This window comes from Notechis scutatus, chromosome Z, assembly GCF_049901735.1.
Source record: "Notechis scutatus isolate UNSWTSFEM ecotype Mainland chromosome Z, rNotScu1.2, whole genome shotgun sequence".
In the NCBI taxonomy this organism is placed as follows: Eukaryota; Metazoa; Chordata; class Lepidosauria; order Squamata; family Elapidae; genus Notechis; species Notechis scutatus.
The window spans coordinates 111,365,109-111,371,721 of NC_142025.1; the positions used below are offsets into that span (position 1 = coordinate 111,365,109).

The window sequence follows — 6,613 nt, forward strand, 5'->3', positions numbered from 1 at the left end:
CAACATTGTCTGTAATCCACTGTATCAATTCCAATCAGTGTGTTCTTTTTCAGATGTGGATGACTGCTCTCCATGTCCAGAAGATCAATATCCAAACCCTGACAAAAAATATGTGCATTCCAAAGCGGATCACTTTTTTGTCCTATGAAGAACCCTTGGGGTTCAGTCTGATCATTTTTTCCCTTTGCTTTTCTTTGATGACAATTTTGGTCATCACAATCTTCATGAAACACAAAGACACTCCCATCGTCAAAGCCAACAACCGGAATCTCACCTACATTCTTCTAGTTTCCCTCCTCCTCTCTTTCCTTTGTGTCTTCCTATTTCTTGGGAGACCCAATACAATTGTGTGTCTCCTTCGACAACCAGCTTTTGGGCTCATCTTTTCAGTGGCGGTTTCTTCTGTCTTGGCTAAAACGTTTGTTGTGGTTCTAGCTTTCATGGCCACCAAACCAGGTTCCAGATTGAGAAAATGGGTGGGGGGAAGAATGGTCAGTTTCATTCTTCTAGCCTGCTCCCTTGTCCAAATGTGTGTTTGTGCTGTGTGGCTGATAACATCCCCACCATACCCAGATTTTGATGCACACTCAATACCTGAAGAACTCATCCTGGAGTGCAATGAGGACTCGGTCATGTTCTACTGTGTTTTGGGCTTTATGGGTTTTCTTGCTCTTGTTAGCTTCTCCGCTGCTTTTCTAGCTAGGAAGTTACCTGACAGTTTCAATGAAGCCAAATTCATCACCTTCAGCATGTTGGTCTTCTGCAGTGTTTGGCTATGCTTTATCCCAACGTATCTAAGCACAAGGGGAAAATATATATTGGCTGTAGAGATCTTCTCCATGATCTCCTCCAGTGCTGGATTATTGGTGTGCATCTTTCTTCCTAAGTGTTTTATCATTTTGATGAGACCCGAACTGAATGATAAATATCAGCTCATGAAGAAAAAGTTTTAACAAATCTTTCTATTTGCCTGATGCCAATATTTGTAGATATAGAATGAATTATTATTTCAGACCAATTAGATCTCAAAAAGATGTAATCACATTTCTTCTCCTTATCAATCCATTTTTTAGGCTGCTTTATATATAGATGTTGGAGTTGCACATTTTAGCCAGAAAACAATGTGCAGTAAGATTGGCATTCTATGTTGCCCTGTGTCTGAGATTTAAGATAGATCAGAACTTTTTTTCTTTCTGGAAAAAAATTATTTATTTATTTATTTATTTGGTTTGTCAATGCTTACAATGGGGAACATAAGAGTATGTGGACATGTTTCATGTATGATATATGATTAAATATGAATTGTAAATTTGTCTTGAGTGATCATCTTAATCCATATGCACACTAGAATGTGAAAAAGAAGTGAGTTAAATACAAATGAGCTTTTCATTAAAAAAAAATTTAGGGCTTATGAATGGTTTCTGAAACAGGCAAAAACTGGCAGTTTTCTAATATACATCATGCATATGAAAAATGGGCTAAATTCAAAAAATCTGCCTAGAAGTTGCAGAGCTTTGCAACTAGATGATCTGAGAAACCATATCATGGTTTCACATAAAGAGATGACCATGGGTCTACCCCAGATCATCCAAGCCCTGAGTCAGAAGAATGGTCATACTCCATGGCTGAGAGCCTCTGGGCTCCCCACCAGCCTGCATCTTGCCCCCCCCCCCACTTGTGGCAAGATGCCTGCAGCCTCTGTCTCTTTTTATCTGTGCGAGAAGCCTCCCAGCAGATATATACTTGCACCGAAATCTACCAGCCTCTGCTTTTCGAATGCACCAAAAAAGATCTTCAGTCTCACCACCATTGCTGCCCTGTTCTTCTCACCAGCCATGCACATTCACCCCATTGCCTGATGCACCAAAGGGACTTGCCTGGGCAAGTACCTCCACTCTGGCGCAGCAGGCAATGGGGTGCACCCCGGTGCGAAGAACAGGGTGGCAAGTCCCAGCTGCTGCTGCTTTGCCAGCTGGAACTGAGCTGGTAGCCCAAGCGCCATCTCCTAGCAGAAGGTACTGGGACCTCACATGTGCACAGGCACATGGGCAAGTCCCTCTGGCACTGCTTGAGCTCTGGAGGAGGAGCAAACTTTTCTGCCTCCCTTCCTTTCGCTTCGCTGCTGCTCGGAAGACAGATGCCCCAGCCTGTCCCTTTAAGGTACTTCAATGTGGAGGGAGGGACCAAGAAGGAACAGGCAGGGCACAGGAGATGCCTTCCGACTCCTGGCCGAGTCTTGCGGTGTCCCCATCCCAATGCCAAGAAGGCTCCAGCCGCCACTTCTGCTGGCAGGAGAATCCTCCAGCCGCTGCTCCCTGCTCTGTTCTAGCCAGCAAAGAAGTGGCAAAAAGATGCAACGTCTGGAGGCTTTTTCCAGTGAAAATTCCTGCCCACTGGCTTTGCTCTGCTTCTCCAAAGCTCTGCCACAGTCGCATTCTAGGCCTGGCCATGTTCTGACTCCCAATTATTTAATGTTTACATTAATGATATGGTTTGGGACCTTACCAAAGCTGAGTTTTTTCCTCCTTTCTGTGGCTAATAAGCCAATCCCAATTCACGAGGCAACTCGACTTTTTTGTTTTTGTTAGAAGACCTCCAAGTGTCCTCAGAAAGTGTGCAAATGACCAGATGACTGCAAGGAATATAAATCTTTTCATTCCACACCATTCACTTAGAACTGAAGAAGGTCTTGGATGAGAAATAAAACATCTTCAATGAAAAAAGGAAGTCCAGTGGCCTCTTTGAAAAGTCCCTTTGGGACAACCATATCTATAGGTCTATCGATCCATAATAACAAACAATATTCTCTAGGGGGATTGACCATAGGTCTAAAAGTAAGCTGTAATAATAAATTAATCAACTGAAATCTTTTAATTGATTTTATTTATTAATTACATTTCTTAGTGTTTAATAAACATTGTATTTATTAACACTACATATTACATTTTTAATCTCCCCTCCCCCTTTTTCCAACCATTGATAAAATAGATTCAGTGTTTGATAATAACCTGTATCTTCCTTCTGTTTAATTTTTAATATCAGTCTATCCATTTCTGCATACTCTGGTATTTTCTTAATTATTTCTTCATCATATGGTGTTTCTTCATTTTTTCTGCCTTGCACAAATATAATCCTTGTGACTGTCAAAATGTGCAATGTTAAATACATACTTTTCTTACCAACTGTACCCAATATTATACCTAATACAAATAATTCAGGTTTGAAATCTACATGCTTTCCTATCATCTTTTCTAGCCAATTATGTATTTTTTTTCCCCAAAAAATGTTTGCTTTACCACAACTCCACCAAATATGATAGTATGTGCCCATTTTTTTTATTATATTTCCAACCTTTCCTGGACATATTTATCAACATTTTACTTAATCTACCTGATGGTAAGTGCCATCTATAAAACATTTTATATAAGTTTTCTTTCTACGAAATTGCCATTGTTAGTTTTATAATTCCCTTTCCATTAATTTTGCCATTTCTCTAATTCTATATTATGGCCAAAAAAAATTCCCCTTTGTACCTTTGTATCTTTTATTTGTTCATTTTCCATTTTCAAATTTAGTAAAAAGTTATAGAACAGAATAGAATTCTTTATTGGCCAAGTGTGATTGGACACACAAGGAATTTGTCTTGGTGCAAATGCTCTCAGTGTACATAAAAGAAAAGATACATTCGTCAAGAGTCAAGAATCATAAGGTACAACAATTAATGATAGTTATAGGGTACAATAAGCAATCAAATCATACTAGGAAAGAGTCAATGTAAATCATAAGGATACAAGCAACAAAGATACAGTCATACAGTCACAAGTGGGAGGGGATGGGTGATAAGGAATGATGAAAAGATTAAATAATAGTAGTGCAGACTTTCTAATAGTTGAGCACTGTTGAGGGAATTATTTGTTTAGGAGAGTGATGGCTTTCAGGAAAAACTGTTCTTGTGTCTAATTGTTCTGTGGTGCAGTGCTGTATAGAGTCGTTTTGAGGGAAGGAGTTGAAACAGTTTATGTCTGGGATGTGAGAGGTCTGTAAATATTTAACAGCCCTCTTTTTGACTTGTGCTGTATATAGGTCCTCAATTGAAGGCAGGTTGGTAATAACTGTTTTTTCTGCAGTCCTAATTATCCTCTGAAATCTGTGTCTGTCCTGTTAGGTTGCAGAACCAAACCAGACAGTTATAGAGGTGCAGATGACAGACTCAAAAATTCCTCTGTATCAGCAGCTCCTTGGGCAGTTTGAACTTTCTGAGTTGGTGCAGAAAGAACATTCTTTGTTGTGCTTTTCGATGATGTTTTTGATGTTAGGTGTCCATTTCAGGTCATGTTTTTATTTTTTATTATTTTATTTATTTATTTGTCAATCGCTTACAAGATAACAGGTATAAGTATATACATAGTTATGAATACATGAAATGGGTACATATAAGAAAAATAAAAGAAACAATAAGACAGGGACAGTAGGCACATTGGTGAGCTTATGCATGCCCCCTATAGACCTCTTAGGAAAGGGGTGAAGTCAATAGTAGACAATCTAAGGTTAAAGTTTTTGGGGTTTGGAGAAGAAACCACAGAGTCAGGTAGAGTATTCCAGACATTGACCACTCTGTTGCTGAAGTCGTATTTCCTGCAATTAAGTTTGGTGCGATTAACCTTGAGTTTGTATCTATTGTTTGCTCTTGTATTGTTATGGTTGAAGCTGAAGTATTCATTGACAGGTAGGACATTGCAATGTATGATTTTATATACCATACTTAGATCAGACCAAAGACAGCGTAATTCAAGGTTTTCTAGTTCTAGAATTTCAAGTCTGGTGGCATAAGGTATTCTACAACAAGTAGAGCAGTGGAGAACAATTCTTGTGAAATATTTCTGGACTTTCTCAACTCTGTTAATATCAGATACATAATGTGGGACTGATGAGCTGTATTCGAGTATTGGTCTAGCAAATGTTTTATATGCTCTAGTTAGTAGTGTGATATTACCGGAGAAAAAGCTACGTAGGATTAGAATAACAACTCTTAATGCCTTTTTGGCTATATAGTTATAGTGGGCTCTAGCACTTAGATCATTAGAGATGAGTGTTCCAAGGTCCCTTACAGAGCTTGGCTCATCAACAAGGTCTTGACTATTCAGCTTGTATTTTATTTTCCGATTTTTTTGCCAATATGTAAGACAGAGCATTTATTTGTTGAGATTTGAAGTTGCCATTTGTTTGACCATTCTGATACATAGTCAAGATCTTTTTGAAGGGTAGCAGTATTGTCTGTGGTATTGAACAGCTTTACATCATCAGCGAAGAGAATGCAGTTGCTCTTAATATGATCTACATTTATGTAGAGTATGAAGAGAGTTGGTCCTAGAACACTGCCTTGGGGGACACCTCTATTGACAGGTACAGAATTTGACAGGACACTCCCAATTTTGACCATTTGTTGTCTGTTTGACATGAATGCTTCTATCCAGTTATGCAGTTGTCCAAAGATACCATAAGATTTTAGTTTTAGGAGCAGTTTGTTGTGTACCACTGAATCAAAGGCTTTACAAAAGTCTATGTAGATTGTGTCTATTGTTTTGCCCTGATCAAGTTGTGTAGTCCATATGTTTTTGCAGTGTAAGAGTTGCAGATTACAGGATAGTTTTTTTCTGAAACCAAATTGTTTATTGGAGAGTAGGTTGTTTGTCTCTAAGTGGAGGATAATGGATTGGTTAATAATTGATTCCATGACTTTACAGGTGATGCAGCATAAGGAGATTGGTCTGTAATTTTCAACTAGGCTGGGGTCTCCCTTTTTGAAGATGGGGATGACCATGGCTTGTGACCATAGCAGTTAGGCAAGGAGCTAGTCCTGAAATATTTTTCAAAGATTATGCTTAGAGGTTCTTAGCTTTTTTAAGAAGTAGGCACATATTCCGTCTGGTCCAATAGATAGAAATGGTTTTAGATTGCATAGTGCTTTTCAACATTGTCTTCTGTAAAATCGATATGTATTAGATCATTGTAGTTTTCTGTGGTTCAGCTAGGAAATATTGGGCATGATCCATTGCTGTTTACAAATACTGAGCCGAAGAATGTGTTAAAGACGATGGCTGTAATGGTGTCATCGTTGCAGTCTTTACCATTAGGTCCTATCAGGGTGGGATGGACCTTGACTCTTTTAGTTTGTTTTTTACAAAAATTGTAAAAAGCGCAGGTGGAATTGGTGCGTAGAAGGTTTTCCTCTTGTTTAATGTGATAATTGGTGCATTCGGTCTTTATCTGGTGGCATACATTTTTGTATCGGCTTTTGAAATTGGCAACATGACTAGATTTGTTTTTCTGCCAGAATTGGATTGAAGTTTCCTTATTGTAATCTGTTTTTTGTTTTGTTTTGTTTTGGGAGTTCTTGTTGGCACATATAGTTTTGTTAGGTTTGGAGAATAATGGAGACCAGACATCTGACCAGTGACTTCAAACTCTTTAATAACAGTAGATAGAACAGAACAGAGTAAAGCTATATGGGCAGCAGTAACCCTTTTATAGGGTTGGCTGCTACCCTATTAACCAATAATATGTGCAACAAGTTCAACTAATACCCAATAAGAAGTGTCCTAATATTGGCCAA

At 38.6% G+C, this 6,613-nt stretch overlaps 1 pseudogene; it reads left to right on the plus strand.

Moving 5' to 3' along the window:
* LOC113427830 (vomeronasal type-2 receptor 26-like) overlaps nucleotides 1-6,613 on the plus strand; it is a 49,078-nt pseudogene that overhangs the window by 39,637 nt on the left and 2,828 nt on the right.